Source organism: Dendrobates tinctorius, unplaced genomic scaffold (genome assembly GCF_039654945.1).
Source record: "Dendrobates tinctorius isolate UK_male_01 unplaced genomic scaffold, ASM3965494v1 ptg000102l, whole genome shotgun sequence".
NCBI classification, from domain to species: Eukaryota; Metazoa; Chordata; class Amphibia; order Anura; family Dendrobatidae; genus Dendrobates; species Dendrobates tinctorius.
The window spans coordinates 43,858,893-43,886,311 of record NW_027361770.1 but is presented as its reverse complement, the minus strand read 5'-3'; positions in this window follow the sequence as shown (position 1 = coordinate 43,886,311).

The window sequence follows — 27,419 nt, the reverse complement described above, 5'->3', positions numbered from 1 at the left end:
ATTTTTCTTTTCCGTCCACATCTAGGGAGGTTAGCCACAGTGCCATGGGCTGTAAACTTCTTGATGACACTGCGCACGGTAGACACAAGAACATTCAGGTCTTTGAAGATGGACTTGTAGCCTTGAGATTGCTCATGCTTCCTCACAATTTGGTTTCTCAAGTCCTCAGACAGTTCTTTGGTCTTCTTTCTTTTCTCCATGCTCAATGTGGTACACACAAGGACACAGGACAGAGGTTGAGTCAACTTTAATCCATGTCAACTGGATGTAAGTGTGATTTAGTTATTGCCAACACCTGTTAGGTGCCACAGGTAAGTTACAGGTACTGTTAATTACACAAAATAGAGAAGCATCACATGATTTTTCAAACAGTGCCAATACTTTTGTCCACCCTCTTTTTTAAGTTTGGTGTGGAATTATATCCAATTTGGCTTTAGGACAATTCTTTTTGTGTTTTTTCATTTAAGACAAATTAAATGAAGATAATAATACCAAAGAATTTGTGTTTGCAATCATTTTCAAGAAGAAACTGAGTATTATCTGACAGAATTGCAGGGGTGTCAATACTTTTGGCCACAACTGTACCAGATTATGGAGGGGTTGGCTGCCTAGTAGAAAACAATTGCACAATAATAGGGCTTCCGCAGGACGCCAGTCACACAGGTAAGTGTGATGCAATTTGTCTGGCTTGTAGCCTATTAATAACACCCATAGTATTATCAGGAAGACTGCCCAGCACTATAATATGCACCACACAGGGATAGACGCCCTAATGAACCAAGCCAACGAAAAGAGACCTAGCTGCATCCTTCAAAAAATGATATGATAAAAAAGTGTGAAAAATTAATGCATTTGATAAATACATTAAATGAGGTATTGGTTAATATTTTGGCCAAAAGTGCATTTGTCATCAGACAAGGTTTGGGAAGGCCGTATCTTTATGGTATGTGTTTTTTCCTAAGAGCTCAGTGGCCTCCATAATCCTTAAATGGAAGAAGTTTGGGACCACCAGAAGTCTTCCTAACCTGACCATCCAGCCAAACTAAGCAATCGTGGGAGAAGAGCCTTGGTGAGAGAGGTAAAGAAGCACCCCAAGATCACTATGGCTGAGCTCCACAGATGCAGTAGCGAGATGGCAGAAAGTTCCACAAAGTCAGCTATTACTGCAGCCATCCACCAGTCCGGCCTTTATAGCAGAGTGGCCCGATGGAAGCCTCTCCTCAGTGCAAAAACATGCAAAACACAAGCCGCGGAGACACCATCACATGTTTCTCAACGCAAGCAATGACTAGCCAGGTCTTTTTTTCAGTCTTTTACTAGACATTAGAGTTGAGCGATACCGTCCGATACTTCAAAGTATCGTATCGGATGGTATCGGCCGATCTTTAAAAAAAGTATCGGTATCGCCGATTCCGATACCGGAAGTCCCATTCAAGTCTATGGGACTTCCGGTATCGGAATAAGAAAAACCCTTTCCTGCCCTTGTACAGCCTCTCTGGGGTCTGTACGGGCCTTTCGGGGGGCTGTGCCGGCCTGCCAGGGGGTCTGTGCAGGCTCCGGTGGTCTGTGCCGGCCTGCCGGTGGTCTGTGCAGGCTCCGGGGGGCTGTGCCGGCCTGCCGGGGGGCTGTGCCGGCCTGCCGGGGGGCTGTGCCGGCCTGCCGGTGGTCTGTGCAGGCTCCGGGGGTCTGTGCAGGCATCGTCCGATGGGACTACAAGTCCCATCGGGCGATGCCTGCTACCATGACAGTGATTGACACATTAGCCAATGATGGGACAGTAGTAGTCCCATCATCCGGCTAATGTGTTAAATGTAAAAAAAAAAAAAAAAAAAAAATTACATGCTACATACATACAACATGCATACTACATACATGCTACATTCATACTACATACTACATACATGCTACATACATACTACATATATACTACATGCATGCTACATACATACTGCATGCTACATACATACCACATACATACTACATACATACTACATGCTACATACATACCACATACATGCTACATATATACTACATGCATGCTACATACATACTACATATATACTACATGCATGCTACATACATACTGCATGCTACATGCATGCTACATACATACTACATACATACTACATGCTACATACATACCACATATATACTACATACATACAATACATTCATACAATACATACATAGACATACAGTACATATAACATAGAGTAACATACTTACCAATACTTGTCACATTGTTCCCCGAAGCCATTGTCGTCTACGGAATAAATATTAACATAACAAACCACAAAAATACTCACCCACGATCCGAAGCAGTCCACGAGTGTGTCCCACGACGATCTTGGGTAGAGAACTGCAGCATCAGATGATGCTGCCGTTCTCTACGGGCTGCAGGAATCCAATGACGGAAGGTAGGTATCCTTCCGCACTGTATTCCTCCGCCACTTAAAAAAAAAAGTCCCTAGTCTCACTTTATGCCATTGCTGTGTGGGAAATTCCCACGCAGCAATGGCATAAAGTGAGGCTAGGGACTTTTTTTTTTTAAGTGGCGGAGGAATACAGTGCGGAAGGATACCTACCTTCCGTCATTGGATTCCTGCAGCCCGTAGAGAACGGCAGCATCATCTGATGCTGCAGTTCTCTACCCAAGATCGTCGTGGGACACACTCGTGGACTGCTTCGGATCGTGGGTGAGTATTTTTGTGGTTTCTTATGTTAATATTTATTCCGTAGACGACAATGGCTTCGGGGAACAATGTGACAAGTATTGGTAAGTATGTTACTCTATGTTATATGTACTGTATGTCTATGTATGTATTGTATGAATGTATTGTATGTATGTAGTATATATGTGGTATGTATGTAGCATGTAGTATGTATGTAGTATGTATGTAGCATGCATGTAGCATGCAGTATGTATGTAGCATGCATGTAGTATATATGTAGTATGTATGTAGCATGCATGTAGTATATATGTAGTATGTATGTAGCATGTAGTATGTATGTAGCATGTAGTATGTATGTAGTATGTATGTAGTATGTATGTGGTATGTATGTAGCATGTAGTATGTATGTAGCATGCATGTAGTATATATGTAGTATGTATGTAGCATGCAGTATATATGTAGTATGTATGTAGTATATATGTGGTATGTATGTAGCATGTAGTATGTATGTAGCATGCATGTAGTATATATGTAGTATGTAGTATGTATGTAGTATGTATGTGGTATGTATGTAGCATGTAGTATGTATGTAGCATGCATGTAGTATATATGTAGTATGTATGTAGTATGTATGTAGCATGCAGTATGTATGTAGTATATATGTAGTATGTATGTAGCATGCATGTAGTATGTATGTAGCATGTATGTAGTATGTATGTAGTATATATGTAGTATGTATGTAGCATGTAGTATTTATGTAGCATGCATGTAGTATGTATGTAGTATTTTTTTTTTTTTTTTTTTTTTTTTTTTAAACATTTAACACATTAGCCGGATGATGGGACTACTACTGTCCCATCATTGGCTAATGTGTCAATCACTGTCATGGTAGCAGGCATCGCCAGATGGGACTTGTAGTCCCATCGGACGATGCTTGCACAGACCCCCGGACATCAGCACAGCCCCCCGGCAGGCCGGCACAGCCCCCCGGCAGGCCGGTACAGACCCCCACAGGGTGCACAGACCACCGGCAGGCCGGCACAGCCCCCCGGCAGGCCGGTACAGACCCCGGGCAGTCCACACAGCCCCCCGGCAGGCCGGCACAGCCCCCCGGCAGGCCGGCAGAGACCCCCGGAAGGCCCGAAATGACGGCGCATCATGATGCGCACACACCGCGCATCATGATGACGTCAGGCCGTCAATCAACTGAACTTCCGATTCCGATGCCGAATTCCGATATTGAAAAAATATCGGAAGTCGGTATCGGAATTCCGATACAGCAAGTATCGGCCGATACCCGATACTTGCGGTATCGGAATGCTCAACACTACTAGACATTGCTCCTACTAGCCAGTTTCCTACTCCATACTGATGAGGGGCAATACCCCGAAACATCTGTCTGTGGATGGATACCATGTTTTGGCATAGGTGGTTTCCTTCATTGGAGACTGCCCTTCCCGTGGTTGTTGCTTCCCGGGGAAAGGCCTGGCTAGTCATTGCTTGCTTTGAGAAACATGTGAAGGTGTCTCCGCGGCTTGTGTTTTGCATGTTTTTGCATATTTCCCATAAGGGATGGGGGCATTGCTCTAGAATCACTGCGTTGAGAAACATGTGATGGTGTCTCCGCAGTGTTGGATGTTGATCTCCGTGAGTTCATTCATCCTCATTTTTCACAGTCTTTTACTAGGCATTGCTCCTACTAGCCAGTTTCCTACCCCACACTGATGAGGGGCAATACCCTGAAACAGCTGTCAGTGGATGGATATAATGTTTTGGCATAGGTGGTTTCCTTCATTGGAGACTGCCCTTCCCGTGGTTGTTCCTTCCCGGGGATAGACCTGGCTAGTCATTGCTTGCGTTGAGAAACATGTGATGGTGTCTCTGCAGCTTGTGTTTTGCATGTTTTTGCATATTTCCCATAAGGGATGGGGGCATTGCTCTAGAATCACTGCGTTGAGAAACATGTGATGGTGTTTCCGCAGTGTTGGATGTTGATCTCCATGAGTTCATTCATCCTAATTTTTCACAGTCTTTTACTAGGCATTGCTCCTACTAGCCAGTTTCCTACTCCACACTGATGAGGGGCAATACCCCGAAACAGCTGTCTGTGGATGGATACCATGTTTTGGCATAGGTGGTTTCCTTCATTGGAGACTGCCCTTCCCGTGGTTGTTCCTTCCCAGGGAAAGACCTGGCTAGTCATTGCTTGCGTTGAGAAACATGTGATGGTGTCTCCGTGGCTTGTGTTTTGCATGTTTTTGCATATTTCCCATAAGGGATGGGGACATTGCTCTAGAATCACTGTGTTGAGAAACATGTGATGGTGTCTCCGCAGTGTTGGATGTTGATCTCCATGAGTTAATTCATCCTCATTTTTCACCGTCTTTTACTAGGCATTGCTCCTACTAGCCAGTTTCCTACTCCACACTGATGAGGGGCAATACCCTGAAACAGCTGTCTGTGGATGGATACCATGTTTTGGCATAGGTGGTTTCCTTCATTGGAGACTGCCCTTCCCGTGGTTGTTCCTTCCTGGGGAAAGACCTGGCTAGTCATTGCTTGCGTTGAGAAACGTGATGGTGTCTCCGCGGCTTGTGTTTTGCATGTTTTTGCATATTTCCCATAAGGGATGGGGGCATTGCTCTAGAATCACTGTGTTGAGAAACATGTGATGGTGTCTCCGCAGTGTTGCATGTTGATCTCCATGAGTTCATTCATCCTCATTTTTCACCGTCTTTTACTAGGCATTGCTCCTAGTAGTCAGTTTCCTTCTCCACACTGATGAGGAGCAAAATTTCCTGAATGCCTTGAGTGTTGTCTCTTGGCCTTCCGGCATCTCCACTTCGGTGGCTTAAGCCGGTCGCTGCTTTTGGGAGATAGCCAGGAGGTTTCAGGGAGGAGATCCTTAGAGTTGTGGACGATGGGAGTCCGACTTCAATTCTCTGGGACCGGTGATAGCCGGGTCAAAAATGGATTTAGGATTGACATCGCTGAAGCTAAGAAGTTGCATTTTTCCCTGGGATATTTGTCCAACATGGTGTTTTATGACATCCTGAAGATTTGGAAGTATGATATAATATGCCTGCAGGAGTTTAGGAGAGAAGGCAGGTATGTACTGGTGCTATCTTCTGTGGCGGCTTGCCAGAATTTGTTTACTGCCCTGAAAAATGGAGTGGCAAATCCTTTGCTGGAAGGTCTTACCTTTACTGTGCTGTACTTTAAGGGAGATATCCCACTTGTAGTTTTCATGCACAACCATTTTGTTTCCCTGGAGGACATTGCTTTATTTTTTAAAAGACATTGCATTTATGTTCAGTACTCCCACAGGGTCCTGAATGGAGAAGGGCTCTGGACCGGGAAGTACAAATTTTTTGTGAGATTTGGGATGGATCCCCAAGGCCCGGGAGGCATCCATTACCCCCCTCTTAATTTTTCAATTGGGAAAAATAGTGTTCTTTTGTTCTTTCCAGATGCCAACTTGCAAGAATTGCAATGTTTCTGACCATATGGCAAAAAACTGCACAAATCCTGTTATGTGTAATGCTTGTGGTGAGGAGGGCCATAAGTATCCGGACTGTAAGGTCAGGATCAGTCCTAGGTCTAAAGCCCCCATTACACACTGCGATATCGCTAGCAATATCGCTGTAAAGTCACCGATTTTGTGACGTTGCAGCGATATTGCTAGCGATATCGCTGCATGTGATACTTACCTCCGACCCGCTCCCCCGCTGGTTATCGCTGATCGCGCGAGAAGCTCCTGGATCATTTCTCGTTGGTCACTTCCTGCGGCGCTTCCTGTGGCGCCGACAAGCGACGCGTGGAGCCGGGCGGGAGGACGCAGGATTGCCCCGTCTGACAGGTAAGTAGCGATCCCCGTCCCCAGCGATGTCGCTGGTGAGATCTGCCTGTGTGGCAGCTCACTAGCGACCACCTAGCGATGCACCAGCGATCCTGACTGCGTCATATCGCTGGTCGGGATCGCTGGTGCATCGCTAGGTGTAACGGTACCCTTACGCTGAGGACTCAGGTGGGGCAGCTGCACCCCCTGCTGCTGTTGTTGACATTCCACAGGTTTCAGACCCGGATCTTATTGAGGAACCTGAAATCATGGATGCACATGAGGAGGCCCTGCCCCAAACAGAGTCTCCCAGCCAAGAGGTGGCAGTCTTGGTAGTTACTGATGTTGAATGTGAGCTCCCTCATCAGTCTGATGTCTGTGGGGAGGGGGAGTTGGAGGGTACTCTTGGCAATACCCCCTGTGTATCTTGGTTTGCTACTGAGGAGGAGTTGGCCAGTTGTGGAGATCAAGGTGACTTCACTCTTGCGAGGTCCTCTGAGGATGAGAAGCCCGGAACTTCCTGTAAGAAGCCCAGAACAGATTGGGCAGACCCCGGTGAAGTTGGTTTAAGTCCGGTGAGTGAACGTAGTTACCCTCAGAATGTCTTCTCTCCTGACACCAATGCTTTTTTAGGCATTCCCGCAGACGTAAACAAATTCGAGGAGTTGCAGTTCCAGATGGAAGACGAAAACGGCTGAAGAGGAAGTGGCGTGTTTGTCGTCATGTAAATAACACACTCATGTTATGGCCCCCCAAGCTGGTTGGGGCATTGCGTCCCTGAATGTCAGGCAAATTAGATCCAAATTCAGGAGGGCAATCGTTCTAGATTATATTAAACAGATGAATGCTCACATCTTTTGTCTTCAGGAATGTGGGATTGTGGACGCTCCAAGCGATAAGGACTGGCCTTACGGACAGCATGTATGGTCTGGCTCATGTGTTAATAGGAATGATGGTGTAGGGATATTAATGGGTAACAGGGAGATTAGTTTAGATAGCTACACGGTGGTAGAGGTGGGTAGATGTATAATTGCACATGTTAGCTATAGGGGATGGCGGGCTAGAATTATTAATGTGCACTGTCCATCAGGACACGACAGGAAAAAGGAGAGTCTGGCTCTTTTGGAAAAATTAAGTTTGTTTCTTCCGGGCAAAATGCCTACAGTTTTAGTTGGAGACTTTAATTGCACCACAGAAGGGAATTGTGACATAACTGGTAAAAAGTTGTCCAATCTTATTTCTGATTTTTCCCTTCTAGATGCTGCTGCTCTGAAATTTGGCATCCCACCACCGCCAACGTACCATGCTGATAGGGGTGGTATTGCATCCAGGATAGATAAAATGTTGTTTTCCAAAAATATGTTGTGTATGAATTTTGAGCAAAATGCTGTACCTTTTTCTGATCATGAGTGTTTGAGAGGTGTGTTTAGTGCGATTGACGACCGTGTGTATGGGGGTGGGGTTTGGAAGCTGAATATAAGATTGTTAGAAGATGAGGATGTGATGAATGAATTAAAAATAAAGTATAAAGAGTGGAGAGTATGTTAGAGGGATTTTGCGTGTGTACTGGAATGGTGGGACTGGGTTAAGGTGTGTTGCAAAAAATTCTTCAAAAAGTGGGGATATAAAAAAGCTGCTATTTATTGGAGTAGATTTAATGATTTAAACAGGCGCTTAGACTGGTTAAGGAAGTGTGGATAAAGTGGCATGGATGTGTCTGATCTGCTGGCTGAGACAAAGAGTGAATTAAAGAGTGTTATGGATGAAAAAGGGAAAGAAATCATCTATCGCACCATAGAACATCTTGAGAAAGATGAAAAGTGCACGAGGTTCTTTTTTAAGAAAATGAATGGGAGAAAGGTTGATATGGATAAAATCCTGGATAGGAATGGTTTGTGTGTGTCAGATGAGAATGTGATAAAGGAGGTGAATAGGTTCTATAGCAAGTTATATGATAAAAAATGGATTGATTCTGGTCTTGTTTCAGAAGTGCTGAATGGGTTAGAGAACAAGTTGGATAGTGGAGAATGTGATATTTTGAATGAGGACGTAATTATGGAAGAAGTAGAAAATGTGATGAAGAGTGCTAAAAAGAATAAGACACCAGGTAAAGACGGATTGCCGGTAGAATTCTATGTGAAGGCGTGGGATTTTCTGGGTGCTGATTTGACTGAGATGTGTAAGTATATGTGGGAGAGTGGTAAGTTGTGTAAATCAATGAAAGAGGGGGTGGTTGTGCTTGTGCATAAGAAAGGAGAGAGAACGTGTTTAGAGAATTGGAGACCTATAACATTGCTGAACGCAGATTACAAAATCTATAGCAAATTGTTGGCGAATCGTATGCGTGAGGTGATTGGTAGTATTGTGGATGAGGATCATGTGTGTTCTGTGCCTGGAAGAAGTATGAGTGATAACTTATTGTTATTAAGGGATTTGATTGGAGACTGCATGGGAAGGAAACGGTAGTGTAAGGTTCTGTCAATTGATTTTGAGAAAGCGTTTGACAGGGTCTCGCATGTGTTTTTGTTTAAAGTTCTGGAGAGAATGGAATTTCCTCAAAAATTTGTTAATGGGATTATGTCTTTGTATGATTGTGTGTCAAGTGAGTTTCTTGTTAATGGGTGGTTGAGTGAGAAAGTGAATATTAAGTCTGGTGTAAGGCAGGGGTGTCCCATGTCCCCTGTCTTGTTTGTATGTGTGATTGAACCTCTGTTGTGCTTGGTGAGATGTGATAAAATGATGCGAGGTTTGTTGGTAGCTGGGAGTGGTGGGAAGCATGTGAAAGTTCTTGGATATATGGATGATGTTGTGGCTGTGAGTGAAAGTGTTGTGTCTATGAGTAGGGTTAAGTTGCTTCTGGAGTTTTCCTGTGGTGCATCTGGCTTTAGAGTGAATTGGAATAAATGTAGCGTTAAATGTTTTTGGGATGACAGGGTTAAAATGGAGGGGGTAAAGTGTGAGGAGGGTGCTATCAAAGTGCTGGGAGTATTATTTAATAAGGACTTGGAAGGTAAGGAGAGCTGGGAGCAGTGTGGATTGTGCAAAGAGCGTAAGTTAAATTTTTGGCGACTGAGAGACTTGACCTTGAGTGGTAAGATTTTGGTCATAAAAGCGGTGATTCTTCCAATTTTGCTTTTTATTGCAACAGTTTTTCCACCATCATGTAGGAAAATAAAAAGAGTGGAAAAGTTAGTTTTTACTTTTTTCTGGAGCAGTAAAATAGAGAAACTTAAGAGAGAGAGTCTTTTCAAGGCGTGTCACCATGGTGGCATGGCCTTTCCAAACATTGAGATTTTTCTGGGGCTTCAGTATATCAAAACTATTGTTATTTTGCTGAATAAAGGAAATAAGGGAGCGTATATGGCAAGTTATTCTGCTGGTTGGATGTTATATGGCTTATGTTGGAGAAAGAGGGATGCTAGAGTGCCTCTTGCTTTCAAGTGTCCGGTCTGGTATGAGGTGATTGAGAAGTTTGTGAGGAAGCATGATTTGCTGAGTGTACCGATGAATGATTTTAGAATGGCTAAGATTGTGATGAAAATAATACGTAAGAATTATGTGGAATGTAATATTGTGGGGTTGAGAGGGAATGAAGTTTCGGTTGCATGGGAGAGTTTGGGAAAGTACGGGATGTCTAATAGACAAAAGGATATTGTATGGATGTCCATGCACAATATTTTGCCTGTGCGACAGGTTCAGAAGAGACGATGTCTGACCAGAACTGATGTGCGCCCGAGGGAAGGCTGTGGTGGATGTGAGACTGTGTGGCATACTATGTGGGACTGTGATTACGCGTGCAGTGTGTGGAAGTGTGTAGGTGGGTTGTGTAAGGAGTTAGCGGGTGTGAGTTTTATTGACTGGCGAGTTGCGATGTTTGGAATTGGTGCCTGTGGTCGTGTGAAAAATAGAATCCTATGGTTAATTATGACTTGTGTGATGCAGAGTTTGTGGGATGTGACGAATTTTCAAAGAGAAGCATGTATCTGTGAATAAGTGTCTCGGGCTGATCCTTTCTAGATTATACTTGATTTATAAATTAGACAGCGAAGTCGGTGGTGGTTCTGATGTAGAGGGTGTCTGGAAATTTAAAAAATAGCAGCACCTGATCAAATATCAGTTAATTTTAGTGATATTTATTGATGTTCAGGATGTCTTCTGTGTATACCCTTGGTTTGTTATACTAAAATAAATATGAACCATGATGATGAGAGTTGAAACAACGACATTTAAGTTGATGAGCTTATACAGTATTGAGTTGTTTATAACTAACCTAAATGGTTTAAAAAAAAAAAAAAGAAACAGCTGTCTGTGGATGGATGCCATGTTTTGGCATAGGTGGTTTCCTTCATTAGAGACTTCCCTTCCCTTGGTTGTTCCTTCCTGGGGAAAGACCTGGCTAGTCATTGCTTGCGTTGAAGAACATGTGATGGTGTCTCCGCAGCTTGTGTTTTGCATGTTTTTGCATATTTCCCATAAGGGATGGGGGCATTGCTCTAGAATCACTGTGTTGAGAAACATGTGACGGTGTCTCCGCAGTGTTGGATGTTGATCTCCATGAGTTCATTCATCCTCATTTTTCACAGTCTTTTACTAGGCATTGCTCCTACTAGCCAGTTTCCTACTCCACACTGATGAGGGGCAATACCCCGAAACAGCTGTCTGTGGATGGATACCATGTTTTGGCATAGGTGGTTTCCTTCATTGGAGACTGCCCTTCCCGTGGTTGTTCCTTCCCAGGGAAAGACCTGGCTAGTCATTGCTTGCGTTGAGAAACATGTGATGGTGTCTCCGTGGCTTGTGTTTTGCATGTTTTTGCATATTTCCCATAAGGGATGGGGGCATTGCTCTAGAATCACTGCGTTGAGAAACATGTGATGGTATCTCCGCAGTGTTGGATATTGATCTCCATGAGCTCATTCATCCTCATTTTTCACAGTCTCCTCAGTGCAAGACATGTGAAAACCCGCATAGAGTTTGCTAAAAAACACATGAAGGACTCCCAGACTATAAGAAATAAGATTCTCTGGTCTGATGAGATGAAGAAAGAACTTTTTGGTGATAATTCTTAATGGTATATGTGGAGAAAACCAGGCACTGCTCATCACCTGCACAATACAATCCCAACAGTGAAACATGGTGGTGGCAGCATCATGCTGTGGAGGTGTTTTTCAGCTGCAGGAACAGGACGACTGGTTGCAATTGAAGGAAACATGAATGCGGCAAAGTACAGAGATATCCTGGATGAAAACCTCTTCCAGAGTACTCTAGACCTCAGACTTGGCCAAAGGTTCACCTTCCAACAAGACAATGACCCTAAGCAGACAGGTAAAATAACAAAGGAGTGGCTTCAGAATAACTCTGTGACCATTCTTGACTGGCCCAGCCAGAGCCCTGAAATAAACCCAATTGAGCATCTCTGGAGAGACCTGGAAATGGCTGTCCACCAACGTTCACCATCCAACCTGATGGAACTGGAGAAGATCTGCAAGGAAGAATGGCAGAGGGTCCCCAAATCCAGGTGTGAACAACTTGTTGCATCATTCCCCAGAAGACTCATGGCTGTACTAGCTCAAAGGGGTGCATCTACTGAATACTGAGCAAAGGGTCTGAATACTGATGACCATGTGATATTTCAGCTTTTATTTTTTAATAAATTTGCAAAAATTTCTACATTTCTGTTTTTATTCAGTCAAGATGGGGTGCAGAGTGTACACTAATGAGAAAAAAAGTGAACTTTTTTGAATTTACCAAATGGCTGCAATGAAACAAATAGTGAAAAATTTAAAGAGGTTTGAATACTTTCCGTACCCACTATATATATATATTCTCTCAAAGCAGCACATACAGTTGAGGCCAAAAGTATTGACACCCCTGCAATTCTGTCAGATAATACTCAGTTTCTTCCTGAAAATGATTGCAAACACAAATTCTTTGTTATTATTATCTTCATTTAATTTGTCTTAAATGAAAAAGCACAAAAAGAATTGTCCTAAAGCCAAATTGGATATAATTTCACACCAAACATAAAAAAGAGGGTGGACAAAAGTATTGGCACTGTTCGAAAAATCATGGGATGCTTCTCTAATTTGTGTAATTAACAGCACCTGTAACTTACCTGTGGCACCTAACAGGTGTTGGCAATAACTAAATCACACTTGCAGCCAGTTGACATGGATTAAAGTTGACTCAACCTCTGTCCTGTGTCCTTGTGTGTACCACATTGAGCATGGAGAAAAGAAAGAAGACCAAAGAACTGTCTGAGGACTTGAGAAACCAAATTGTGAGGAAGCATGAGCAATCTCAAGGCTACAAGTCCATCTCCAAAGACCTGAATGTTCCTGTGTCTACCGTGTGCAGTGTCATCAAGAAGTCGAAAGCCCCTGGCACTGTGGCTAACCTCCTTAGATGTGGACGGAAAAGAAAAATTGACAAGAGATTTCAATGCAAGATTGTGCGGATGTTGGATAAAGAACCTCGACTAACATCCAAACAAGTTCAAGCTGCCCTGCAGTCCGAGGGTACAACAGTGTCAACCCGTACTATCCGTCGGCGTCTGAATGAAAAGGGACTGTATGGTAGGAGACCCAGGAAGACCCCACTTCTTACCCCGAGACATAAAAAAGCCAGGCTGGAGTTTGCCAAAACTTACCTGAAAAAGCCTAAATGTTTTGGAAGAATGTTCTCTGGTCAGATGAGACAAAAGTAGAGCTTTTTGAGCAAATGCATCAACATAGAGCTTACGGGAGAAAAAAAGAGGCAGTCAAAGAAAAGAACCCGGTCCCTACAGTCAAACATGGCGGAGGTTCCCTGATGTGTCGGGGTTGCTTTGCTGCCTCTGCACTGGACTGCTTGACCGTGTGCATGGCATTATGAAGTCTGAAGACTACCAACAAATTTTGCAGCATAATGTAGGGTCCAGTGTGAGAAAGCTGGGTCTCCCTCAGAGGTCATAGGTCTTCCAGCAGGACAATGACCCAAAACACACTTCAAAAAGCACTAGAAAATGGAAGCGGTTGGTCGCAGTTATTTTGGCTAAAGTAAAGTATTAGCCTGAGGGTGCCAATACTTTTGTCTGGCCCATTTTTGGAGTTTTGTGTGAAATGATCAATGTTTTGCTTTTTGCTTCATTCTCTTTTGTGTTTTTTCATTTAAGACAAATTAAATGAAGATAATAATACCAAAGAATTTGTGTTTGCAATCATTTTCAGGAATAAACTGAGTATTATCTGACAGAATTGCAGGGGTGTCAATACTTTTGGCCACAACTGTAGACCAGCTAATCTCCGAGCTCTGGATGGTAAATACCTGTTTCCGGTGTTGCATGGACCAAGACTGGGAACAAGTCCAACAATGTAGAAATCAAGGCAGAAAAGTCCAGCAAGCAGAAACTTCAGGTGGTATAATAAAATCCAAGAAATTTTATTGCAGAAAATTTTAAAAATCCAGAGTTCAGAAACAAGATGCCGACATAATGATGACCAGACTACGCGTTTTGGCGGTAACAACTGCCGCCTTCTTCACGGTCTTAAACTGCTTCTGGAATACTCCAACATTCTTAAATAGAAAAAACATTTCTTAACCTCATAATCAAGAAGTAGTAACAGGTGTAGATAACATCCTTCAAAGTTAACTCTATAGCTTCCGGAAACAAGTAGAGAAAAAAAAAGCATCAGTATGAACAGTACCTGCGCTAACAAAGTTATCTGACCAGGATTACGAGATAATTAAAAACACACATTATTACATTAATACAACGGTGTTATGTAATGAAAACATTATGCCTGAGATATAATAGCACCACTTGGAAAAACATGAGATCAGAAATTCTTTATAATGTATTGCTAGATCCATTCTATTATTGAATCCATGCGGTAACCTTGTATCTAAAAGAAACATCCATTTGCTTTCTCTTGCAAGAATTTTTTTGTGATAATTCCCCCCCCCTTTCTGGTTTTTTAACCTGTTCAATGCCTACAAAAGAAAAACCCTTGACATCACCCCCATGTATTTGTGAAAAATGTCGGGAAACTACAGAGGCTCCTGCTGGCAATTTAACTGCATCAGAAAGATGTCTTCTGATCCTTTTTTTTTTAAAGTATTCATAGTGCAACCTACATACTGTTTGTTGCAAATTTCACAATTAATTAAATAAATAACATTGGCGGTATTACAATTAATATATGAAAGAATATCAAAAGTCTTATTATTGTGCATAGACATAAATGTTTTAGATTTTTTAGCATGCTTGCAACATTTGCACACATTAGCTCCACACCCATAGAAACCTTTGGTTTTTAACCAGTTGGTGTCCTGTGAGTTAAGAGACAAGGGATCCTTAAAAAGGCTAGAAGATAAAAGTGAACTTAGAGTGGGGGCATGTTTAGCAACAAACAAAATAGATTCACTATCTACCAGTGTTTTTAAGATTTTATCTTGACACAGAATGGGCAGATATTTCTTAATGATCGCAACAATATTATGATACTGGGGACTATAAGATGTAGTAAAAGTAACTTTATTTGAACCATTACCAATATTATTGCATTTTGTCTTTTTATTTTTAGCGTACAGCAACTGGGCTCTATCCATATTATCTACCATTTTTTTTGCTCTTTCCAAATAATAACTAGGATAACCTCGTTCACTTAATCTGGTGCACGCTAAGTCCGCTTCTTTTTTATAGATGGATTCTTGTGTGCTATTTCTTTTTAACTGGATCAGTTCACCAAGAGGAATGTTTTTAATAGTATGTTTGGGATGATTGAAATTAGCCGTTAGAATACTGTTACAATACGTATTTTTTCGGTATGGTGAAATATTAATCTGATGTGTGATCAAATCACCTGTTAGAGTCAAGTCCAGAAAATTGCCCGAAAAATTATGTACTGAGCTGGTAAATTTAAGGTTATAATCATTGGTATCTAGATAATTGAAAAAATCACTAATAAAAGTATCTCCTAGAACATTTTTATCCCAAATGAACACCAAATCATCAATATATCTTCCTAGCCAAACAATACCATTTTTATAAGGGTTGTCATCACAAAAAATGAAATTTTCCTCCCATGTAGCCATAACTATATTAGCAAGGGACGGAGAAAAACGTGCTCCCATGCTAACGCCCCGTGTTTGTAAGAAAAATCTATTATTAAATGAAAAATAGTTGTGTTCAAGGAGAAACTCTATTGCAGAAATAATAAAATTTTGGATGTTTATGTCATATGAGCTGTATCGATGTAAAGAGTACCTAATGCATCTCAGAGCTATATGATGTGGAATAGAGGGGAAAAGTCCCACAACATCACATAACAACCAAACATAATTCTTCTACCACTGTATTCTCTCCAAGACTCCAACAACATCCCTGGAATCCCCAAGAAAACTGGGTGTCAATGGGACTAGAGGTTTCAAAAAAATGATCCACCCATTCTCCAAGTCTTTCACTAAAGGAACCTATACCAGAGACTATAGGTCTCAATGGTGGAGGAAAAATTTCCTTATGAACCTTAGGAAGTGAGTGATAAACTGGAATAATGGGATTCTCTACATACAGATACTTCATAATTTTGTTTGTAATGGCACTCATTCCTAGCCCTTCATGTAACAAGACATTCATTTTTTTATTAAAGTCTAATGTAGGATCCTGTCTCAATTCAATGTAAGTACTCATGTCCTCCAGATCCTGCAGGTTAAGTTTCTTGTAAGGACCAGCATTCATAGTCACAACAGCGCCTCCTTTATCTGCTTGTAGAACAAGGAGATCAGAGTTGTCTTGATGCTCACAGCAATGGATTTCTGTTCAGAAAGGCTAAAATTAAAACCGTGACTGCTTTTTTCCAGATTTTTTCTAAGATTTATTAAATCATTCTCTATAGCCTCCTGAAAAAAATCCAGTGCAGCTGGTCTCGATTTCACAGGGTAATAATCAGAAAAACACATGTCAAAAGTGTCATTAAGATTAACATAGACACACTAGTTTCACTCTCCAATTGTCTAAGGTTATTCAAAGACATTTGTTCTTTAAAAGAAGTCATGAAAACCCTATTATGTGAACTGCGCAAACCGCTTGCAGCAGGAAAATCATCATGTTCATGAACCATTGCAGTATCAAAATGCACTTTTAGAGTTAAATTACGTGCAAAACCATTCACATCAAGAATAGTATCATAAAGATTAAATTTATTAGTAGGAGAAAACCCCAGACCTTTGGAGAGGAGAGCAACTTGAGACTAAGACAGAATATAACTGAATAAGTTAAACACCGGAATATTTAATGTTTTTTGTCATTTCTGATTCTCATATGAAAACCTCTTGGATTTATGTTTTCTTCCTCCTCTTCTGCGTTTTCTTGCCCTTTTTTGACACTGTTTTTTCTTTATGCATGTTTTTATTGGAGGAGCCTTTTCTATTACTTTTCCAAGAAGACAACGTGTTGGTAGAGGTGGTAGATGTATCTGTGGAGTCACCCGATGTTTCTCCAAAGGTGGTATCCAAAATGTCCGGATTATTTCTAAAAGAAACTTTAGATTTTTTAAACCATGGCTTCCATTTTCCTAAAAAAGAAGAAGGATTACTAGTTCAATTATACACTTTATAATTTTTATAATCATCCAGATCCCGTTGTAATTTCCTTTTTTTAATAGCAATAATATCATTTTCTTTCTTTTTCATGTTCTTCTGAACACGTTCTTGAAACTTAGAAAAGTCCTCTGAAGATTGCGATTCCTTGATTGCATTTTTTAATTTTTCTATGTCCTCATTCAGTTTGGACAACTCTATATTTTCTTCCTCCACAATATGTTTAATCAAACTCAGGGAACAATCACTTAAGATGTTATCCCATTTCTTCTGAAAGGCATCTCCATATGCAGTAGTGGAGTATTTTTTTAATCTCAAGCCTCTAGGAATCATGGCTCTTTCCAAATAGCCATTTAATGAATTATGATCCCACCATAATCTTTGTTCTTTGGTAAGCAATTGTTCCAACTTCACCATTTGGGAATCAGGATCATTTAAACAGGGACTTTCCAGATTGTCCTCTGAAAAAATAGCTGCCAATTTATTTAGGCGAGTCTGTTGATTATCCATAGTGAATATTATATCCAATGCTGTCACACCGTTGACATATAACCAATAAAATTGTTAGAATATCAAGTACTGTCTTTGCATCATCAGAATCGCAACAGTATGCTCATTGAGATGGTTCTACACTTTCATTGGAATCCAGCTGTGTTTAATTAAACTAATAGAAATTGATTTGTAAAGGCACACACCTGTCTATATAAGACCTCACAGCTCACAGTGCATGTCAAACCTAATGAGAATCATGAGGTCAAAGGAACTGGCCAAGGAGCTCAGAGATAGAATTTGGCCAAGGTTACAAAAAAGTTTCTGCAGTACTCAAGGTTCCTAAGAGCACAGTGACAGCTAACACAAAAAACAGACACCCCCAAACCTACCAGATTATGGAGGGGTTGGCTGCCTAGTAGAAAAAAATTGCACAATAATAGGGCTTGCGCAGGACGCCATTCACACAGGTGTGATGCAATTTGTCTGGCTTGTAGCCTATTAATAACGCCCATAGTATTATTAGGAAGACTGCCCAGCACTATAATATGCACCACACAGGGATAGACGCCCTAATGAACCAAGCCAACGAAAAGAGACCTAGCTGCATCCTTCAAAAAATGATATGATAAAAAAGTGTGAAAAATTAATGCATTTGATAAATACATTAAATGAGGTATTGGTTAATATTTTGGCCAAAAGTGCATTTGTCATCAGACAGGGTTTGGGAAGGCCGTATCTTTATGGTATGTGTTTTTTCCTAAGAGCTCAGTGGCCTCCATAATCCTTAAATGGAAGAAGTTTGGGACCACCAGAAGTCTTCCTAACCTGACCATCCAGCCAAACTAAGCAATCGTGGGAGAAGAGCCTTGGTGAGAGAGGTAAAGAGGCACCTCAAGATCACTATGGCTGAGCTCCACAGATGCAGTAGGGAGATGGGAGAAAGTTCCACAAAGTCAGCTATTACTGCAGCCATCCACCAGTCCGGCCTTTATGGCAGAGTGGCCCGACTGAAGCCTCTCCTCAGTGCAAGACATATGAAAACCAGCGTAGAGTTTGCTAAAAAGCACATGAAGGACTCCCAGACTATAAGAAATAAGATTCTCTGGTCTGATGAGATGAAGAAAGAACTTTTTGGTGATAATTCTTAATGGTATATGTGGAAAAAACCAGGCACTGCTCATCACCTGCAAAATACAATCACAACAGTGAAACATGGTGGTGGCAGCATCATGCTGTGGAGGTGTTTTTCAGCTGCAGGAACAGGACGACTGGTTGCAATTGAAGGAAACATGAATGCGGCAAAGTACAGAGATATCCTGGATGAAAACCTCTTCCAGAGCACTCTAGACCTCAGACTTGGCCGAAGGTTCACCTTCCAACAAGACAATGACCCTAAGCACACAGCTAAAATAACAAAGGAGTGGCTTCAGAACAACTCTGTGACCATTCTTGCCTGGCCCAGCCAGAGCCCTGAAATAAACCCAATTGAGCATGTCTGGAGAGACCTGAAAATGGCTGTCCACCAACGTTCACCATCCAACCTGATGGAACTGGAGAAGATCTGCAAGGAAGAATGGCAGAGGATCCCCAAATCCAGGTGTGAAAAACTTGTTGCATCATTCCCCAGAAGACTCATGGCTGTACTAGCTTAAAGGGGTGCTTCTACTCAATACTGAGCAAAGGGTCTGAATACTTATGACTAGTGTTGAGCATTCCGATACCGCAAGTATCGGGTATCGGCCGATATCAGCGGTATCGGAATTCCGATACTTAATTCCGATACTTTTTTCATATCGGATTCCGGGATCGGAATCGGAATAGGAAGTTCCCATCATGCTATGAGCCTGCTTGCTTTGATTAAGCCAATGGGAATCCTCCGAAGTGTGGGCACATCCTGTTAGGCATGTAGGCATGTTAACTATTGGCATGGCTGTGATTGGCTGCCGAAATGATGTCATGATGCACTATAAAAGCCACCGCAGCCGCCATTTCTGGTCACTCTGCTGTGAATTCAGTTAGGGACAGGCTGCTGTAGAAGACTGTGAGGGACAGTTAGAAATAGCGATTCTAAAAACAATATTGTGCTTTATCCAGGCTACATAAACCACCACTGTAGCTTGCTTTTCCCTAGCAGCGCTGTTTTCACAGCTGTCTGCAAGGGCTGTGTGAGTGCAGCTCACGCTGTGGAGTGGGTCCTGCAGCCACGTCAGGCTGTAGGCCACCCAGTGTGATCACTGCTGCCTCATACATCTTTTATTTTTTGAGCTGCATTTTTTAAATAATTTCAATCTAGTGTGCTTCCATCCGTATCCATATACGTTGGTTGCAAACACTAGTAGTAGACAGCGGAGCCTTTCTGCAGCCTTTCAGTGCTAGTGTCCACTTTGCTGCACTGTTCACGGCTGTCTGAGAGGTCTCTGACTGTGTGTGAGTGCAGCTCACGCTGAGTAGTGTGTCCTGCAGCTACGTCTGGCTGTAGGACGCTCAGCGTGCGTCACTGCCTCACACATATTTTTATTTGAGTGCAGCTCATTTTTTCTTCTATTAGTGTGCATCCATCCGTCTCCATCTACGGTGGTTGCAAACACTATATAGGAGTACACAGCGGAGCCTTTCTGCAGCCTGTCAGTGCCAGTGCCCACTTAGCTGCACTGTTGACGGCTGTCTGAGAGGTCTCTGACTGTGTGTGAGTGCAGCTCACGCTGAGTAGAGTGTCCTGCAGCTACGTCTGGTTGTAGGACGCTCAACGTGCGTCACTGCCTCACACATATTTGTCTCTGAGTGCAGCTCATTTTTTCTTCTCCTATTAGTGTGCATCCATCCGTATCCATCAACATTGGTTGGTTGCAAACACTATATAGGAGTAGATAGAGGAGCCTTTTTTTCTGGCTTGTGCCCTGCCGGCGCAGCCAGATTAGTATTACCCAATTTTTTTGGAGCCTCATCTTTTGCATTGTAGGTTACCTGCCTGCATTGTAATAGCTCCAAAAAGTTGGTGATACTATCAGTTTCAATTCTTTGTTCTCATACTTTGAGTTTGTTTCAAACAAAGAAACCACATAAAAAGTTCACCAAACACTACATTTTGAACTTGTGTAGGCCACATCAGCTCCTATTAAAGTCTAGTCCACACACACACACTTCATAAAATTAGTGTTTCTTGTACCTGTAACCAGCTGTTCAGGAATAAGCACACTAAGGCCCCCCTTTGTCCTTTTTTGCCTATCTTAAGCAGTCTTGCAAGATGAAGAAGGCAGGGAGTAAGGCGCGGGGGCGTGGGCGTGGGCGTGGAGTTTCAGCAGGGAGAGGACGTGGGGATTCTGCAGGGAGAGGACGTGGGGATTCTACAGGTAGAGGACGTGGGGATTCTGGGCCTGCTGCGGGCACCAGTGGATCAGCATCCCCCAGTTTTAGCAGGCAACAGTCCTTTATGCGCAGCTTTGTAGGACCTCAACGTACCCCACTGCTGCGGGAGGAACAAATTGAAGCCGTTGTCGGATGGATGGCAGCTAACGCATCGACTTCAATTACTTCCGCATCCTCTCAGGGTCAGAGCACCGAAGAGCAACCATCTGTCTCTTCACCACCTGCCAAAGTGCCCAGGCAGTCAGAGAGACATGGACAGGAGCCATCACAATCTCTACTTCTGTTCTCGGAATCTGTTGGCTTGGAAAGAGGGGGCCAGCCAAGCAGCATTCCTGAATGTGAAGAAGAGGGAGTATGCAGTGATGCGCAACTTCTTTGTCCCTCTGAATCTGAAGAGGCGAGTGGGCCAGTGCCTATGGTCAGCACACCTCAGTACGCATCAGATGATGACGAGACTCAGTTGCCACTTTCTGGTGCGTACGGTGCTGGCGAGACAACCCCGGAGAAGCAGCTGTTTGAAGAGGGGAGGGAAGATGATGAGGTCCTTGACCCATCATGGCGTGAGCAACAGGAAGGTGGTGGGAGCAGCTCGGAGGAAGAGATTCCCCTACCGGCCAAAACAGGAGGCAGAGGGAGGGGGAAGACTTGGTTGCCTGTACCCTCCACTTCGGCACCCGTTAGGAGCATTCCTCCTTCCAAAGGCAAACCGGGCGCTCACAAGAGTTGCAGTGCGTGGTCCTTTTTTGACACAGTTGCAGATGACATTTGCTTTGTCAAATGCAAGCTGTGTCATCAGAGAGTCAAAAGAGGGAGAAATGTCAGCAACCTCAATACCACAAATATGTGGAAACATGTGCGCACCAAGCACGAGTTGGAGTTGCAGAGACACCCTCAAGACGTAGGCCAACGTACAGCACCACCTACCACCTCTTCAGTTCGTGTTGGGCCCTCTTCCTCCAGCTCACACACTGCTGGTTCGGCTTCCTCACAGGATCGCCAAGGAAGAACCTCTGCCACTGTTGTCCGGAGACCCTGTCAGATTCCACCCATAACAGCACGTTCCCATCCATCACAGCCATCGGTAGCACAGGCATGGGATAAAAGGCGCCCTTACTCGGCAAACCATCCCAGAGCACAGTCTCTGAATGCTGGCATTGCCAAACTTCTGGCAGTTGAAATGCTGTCATTCAGGCTGGTGGACACTGACACCTTCCGGGACTTAATGGCATTGGCAGTCCCCCAATACAACGTGCCCAGCCGCTTTTATTTCAGCAGGCGAGCCGTCCCTGCCCTGCAGAAACATGTTGAGGGCAAAATAAAACATGCGCTACTAAACGCCGTTAGTAGCAAGGTCCACCTGACCACCGATGCGTGGACCAGTAACCATGGACAGGGACGATACCTTTCCCTCACTGCCCACTGGGTCAATGTTGTGGAGCCGGGTACGGATCTGGAGAGTGGCGCTGTACGTGTTCTTCCAACGCCACGGATTGCAGGACTCCAGTCTGTACACATAGACTCCTCCTCCTACTCAAGTTCCTCAGAAACAGCAGAGCAGGAGCCTGTTACGACCGATATGAGCACAGCCGTGGCCAAACGTCAACAGGCTGTACTCAAATTAATTTCTTTGGGGAATCGAAGCCACACAGCGCAGGAGCTCTGGAATGCTATCAAGCTGGAGAGCGATGTGTGGTTTGGGCCAGCGAATCTCCAGCCGGGCTTGGTAGTGTGTGACAATGGCCGAAATCTGGTGGCAGCTCTTGGCCTAGGCAACCTCACACACATCCCATGTCTGGCACATGTTCTTAACTTGGTCGTGCAGAGCTTTCTGAGGGACTATCCGGATCTTGATGCACTGTTGCACAAGGTCCGCATAGAGTGCGCTCACTTGCGACGTTCCAGCACGGCAAGATCGCGCCTCGCTGCTCTGCAGCGACGATTTGGCCTTCCAGAACATCGCATCATATGTGACCTACCCACCCGGTGGAATTCAACGTTACATATGTTGGAGCGGTTGTGTGAGCAGCAGGCAGCAGTCATGGAGTACCAGCTGCATCAGGCGCAAACAAGTCGCACTGTGCGCCGTTCACACTTCAGCACCATTGAGTGGGCCTCTATGAAGGACATCTGCCTCGTTTTGCGTGCCTTCGATGAATCCACGCGGATGGCGAGTGCAGATGATGCACTAGTCAGCATGACTGTCCCCCTTATCTGCCTGCTTCAACAAACACTGCAAGCACTAAGGGATGAGGTTTCAGAAGAGGTGGAGGATGAGGAGTCCCAAATGCCATCTGCTTCTGGACAGTCTGCGCTACGTGTTTCCTCACAAAGGCCTAGGCAGGGGACACTTTGTGAGGAGGATGAGGAGGAGTCGATGGAGGAGGAAGACATCTCTCCAGAGGAGGGAGGTACACAAACCTCTACTCAGTATGTACAGCGAGGGTGGGGTGATGCAGAGCAGGTCGAGGTCACGCCTCAAACAGGGGACAGCGGTTCTTTGGCAGTTGGGAGTCTGCAGCACATGGTTGATTTCATGCTGCAGTGCCTGAGAAACGACCGCCGCATCGCCCACATTCTCGTCTCGGCTGATTATTGGGTGTACACCCTCCTAGATCCTCGCTACCGGGACAGCGTACAAAGGCTCATACCAACGTTGAACCGGGAGCGTAAAATGCGGGAGTACGAAGAGTCACTGGTGCAGTCCATAATGTTTTCCATTCCACCCGACAGCATTGTTGCAAGTGCTTTACAAAGCAGCTCTGTGCGTCGAGGCAGTGGAGGAAACTCTGCACAAAGAGGGAGCAGAGGCAGTGCCGCAGCACAAGGCAAGACCACTATGGCCCAAATGTGGCAAAGTTTTGTGTGTCCACCACAATTGTCTACACCATCAGCGACGCCTCGAGTCAGCAGGAGGCAACGCTTCCGTCAGATGGTGTCAGACTACATGTCTTGCCCTGTCGCTGTACTCCCAGATGGCTCTTCCCCCTTCAAGTTTTGGGTCTCTAAGCTGGATACATGGCCAGAGCTTAGCCAGTATGCATTGGAGGTGCTGGCTTGCCCTGCTGCCAGTGTATTATCGGAACGTGTCTTTAGTGCCGCAGGTGGTGTACTAACAGACCGTCGCACGCGACTATCTTCCGATAATGTTGACCGGCTGACTTTTCTGAAAATGAACAAGGCCTGGATCTCCAAAGACTTTGCCATTCCTCTTACAGACTAAATTAGTGGTTGGCAACTGTATCCAGGTCTGCTGGTGTGTTCATTTTTCTACCACCTGAACTATAATCCCTGTGCTTCAACACAGCCAGTTGTCGCTCAGATGTGTCGTCTGCACAGAGAAACACACTAGCTCCTGTGTTACTGGGGTTCAGTAATGCCAGCTGATCCCCTGCTGTGTGGACGGCAGAGTCACCAGCTCCATCAACATTCAAACCACTACTGATTTTTAACCGTGCCCAACTTAGGTCTCTGGCTCCACTGTCTCTACTATTTCCCCTGACCTCCAACCCCGCCATCTACATCTCTGAAGTGGCGTCAGCACAATCTACACTTGTTCCTGTGTTCCTGTGGCTCAGTCCCATCAGTTTATCCCCTGATGTGTGTCCGGCAAGGTCTCCTGCTCTGTCCACATTCCCATAACCAGTAGTGGGAATGAGGACAGAGCTGGCGAACTTGCCGGACAAACATCAGGGGATCAACTGATGGGACTGAGCACCAGTAACACAGGAACAAGTGTAGATTGTGCTGACGCCACTTCAGAGATGTAGCTGGCGGGGTTGGAGGCCAGGGTAAATAGTAGAGACAGTGGAGCCAGAGGCCTAAGTGGAGCATGGTTAGAATCAGTAGTAGTCCACAACCTCCATAAAAACCGCTGCCCATTGGCCTCTGCATGCGGCATGCGTAATCCTGGGCACCAACAGCGTCAGTTGGTGTTCAGAAGTGTCGTCTCCACAGAGCCAAACACATTCGTTCAAGTGTTAGTGGGGTTCAGCACTGCCAGCTGTTCCCCTGCTGTGGAGATGGCAAGTCTCCTGCTGCATTCACCTGCCAAAATCCAGTAGGCCCCAGCCTGCTCCTCGCCTAATCCTGGGCTCCAACAGCGTCAGTTGGTGTTCAGAAGTGTCGTCTCCACAGAGCCAAACACGTTCGTTCAAGTGTTAGTGGGGTTCAGCACTGCCAGCTGTTCCCCTGCTGTGGAGATGGCAAGTCTCCTGCTGCATTCACCTGCCAAAATCCAGTAGGCCCCAGCCTGCTCCTCGCCTAATCCTGGGCTCCAACAGCGTCAGTTGGTGTTCAGAAGTGTCGTCTCCACAGAACCAAACACGTTCGTTCAAGTGTTAGTGGGGTTCAGCACTGCCAGCTGTTCCCCTGCTGTGGAGATGGCAGTCTCTCCTGCTGTCTCCGCATTACAAAGACAGTAGGCCTCTGCCTACACCCTCCTATTTCCTGGGCTTCAACACAGCCAGTTGTAGTTCGGAAGTGCCGTCCACACGGAAAGAGACACTTGCTCCCGTGTCTCAGTGGGGTTCAGTAACGTCAGCTGATCCCCTGCTGTGTGGATGGCAGTCTCTCCTGCTGTAAACTCATTCAAAATACAGTAGGCCTCTGCCTACACCCTCCTATTTCCTGGGCTTCAACACAGCCAGTTGTAGTTCGGAAGTGCCGTCCACACGGAAAGAGATACTTGCTCCCGTGTCTCAGTGGGGTTCAGTAACGTCAGCTGATCCCCTGCTGTGTGGATGGCAGTCTCTCCTGCTGTAAACTCATTCAAAATACAGTAGGCCTCTGCCTACACCCTCCTATTTCCTGGGCTTCAACACAGCCAGTTGTAGTTCGGAAGTGCCGTCCACACGGAAAGAGACACTTGCTCCCGTGTCTCAGTGGGGTTCAGTAACGTCAGCTGATCCCCTGCTGTGTGGATGGCAGTCTCTCCTGCTGTCACCTCATTCAAAATTCAGTAGGCCTCTGCCTACACCCTCCTATTTCCTGGGCTTCAACACAGCCAGTTGTAGTTCGGAAGTGCCGTCCACACGGAAAGAGATACTTGCTCCCGTGTCTCAGTGGGGTTCAGTAACGTCAGCTGATCCCCTGCTGTGTGGATGGCAGTCTCTCCTGCTGTAAACTCATTCAAAATACAGTAGGCCTCTGCCTACACCCTCCTATTTCCTGGGCTTCAACACAGCCAGTTGTAGTTCGGAAGTGCCGTCCACACGGAAAGAGATACTTGCTCCCGTGTCTCAGTGGGGTTCAGTAACGTCAGCTGATCCCCTGCTGTGTGGATGGCAGTCTCTCCTGCTGTAAACTCATTCAAAATACAGTAGGCCTCTGCCTACACCCTCCTATTTCCTGGGCTTCAACACAGCCAGTTGTAGTTCGGAAGTGCCGTCCACACGGAAAGAGATACTTGCTCCCGTGTCTCAGTGGGGTTCAGTAACGTCAGCTGATCCCCTGCTGTGTGGATGGCAGTCTCTCCTGCTGTAAACTCATTCAAAATACAGTAGGCCTCTGCCTACACCCTCCTATTTCCTGGGCTTCAACACAGCCAGTTGTAGTTCGGAAGTGCCGTCCACACGGAAAGAGATACTTGCTCCCGTGTCTCAGTGGGGTTCAGTAACGTCAGCTGATCCCCTGCTGTGTGGATGGCAGTCTCTCCTGCTGTAAACTCATTCAAAATACAGTAGGCCTCTGCCTACACCCTCCTATTTCCTGGGCTTCAACACAGCCAGTTGTAGTTCGGAAGTGCCGTCCACACGGAAAGAGACACTTGCTCCCGTGTCTCAGTGGGGTTCAGTAACGTCAGCTGATCCCCTGCTGTGTGGATGGCAGTCTCTCCTGCTGTCACCTCATTCAAAATTCAGTAGGCCTCTGCCTACACCCTCCTATTTCCTGGGCTTCAACACAGCCAGTTGTAGTTCGGAAGTGCCGTCCACACGGAAAGAGATACTTGCTCCCGTGTCTCAGTGGGGTTCAGTAACGTCAGCTGATCCCCTGCTGTGTGGATGGCAGTCTCTCCTGCTGTAAACTCATTCAAAATACAGTAGGCCTCTGCCTACACCCTCCTATTTCCTGGGCTTCAACACAGCCAGTTGTAGTTCGGAAGTGCCGTCCACACGGAAAGAGACACTTGCTCCCGTGTCTCAGTGGGGTTCAGTAACGTCAGCTGATCCCCTGCTGTGTGGATGGCAGTCTCTCCTGCTGTCACCTCATTCAAAATTCAGTAGGCCTCTGCCTACACCCTCCTATTTCCTGGGCTTCAACACAGCCAGTTGTAGTTCGGAAGTGCCGTCCACACGGAAAGAGATACTTGCTCCCGTGTCTCAGTGGGGTTCAGTAACGTCAGCTGATCCCCTGCTGTGTGGATGGCAGTCTCTCCTGCTGTCACCTCATTCAAAATTCAGTAGGCCTCTGCCTACACCCTCCTATTTCCTGGGCTTCAACACAGCCAGTTGTAGTTCGGAAGTGCCGTCCACACG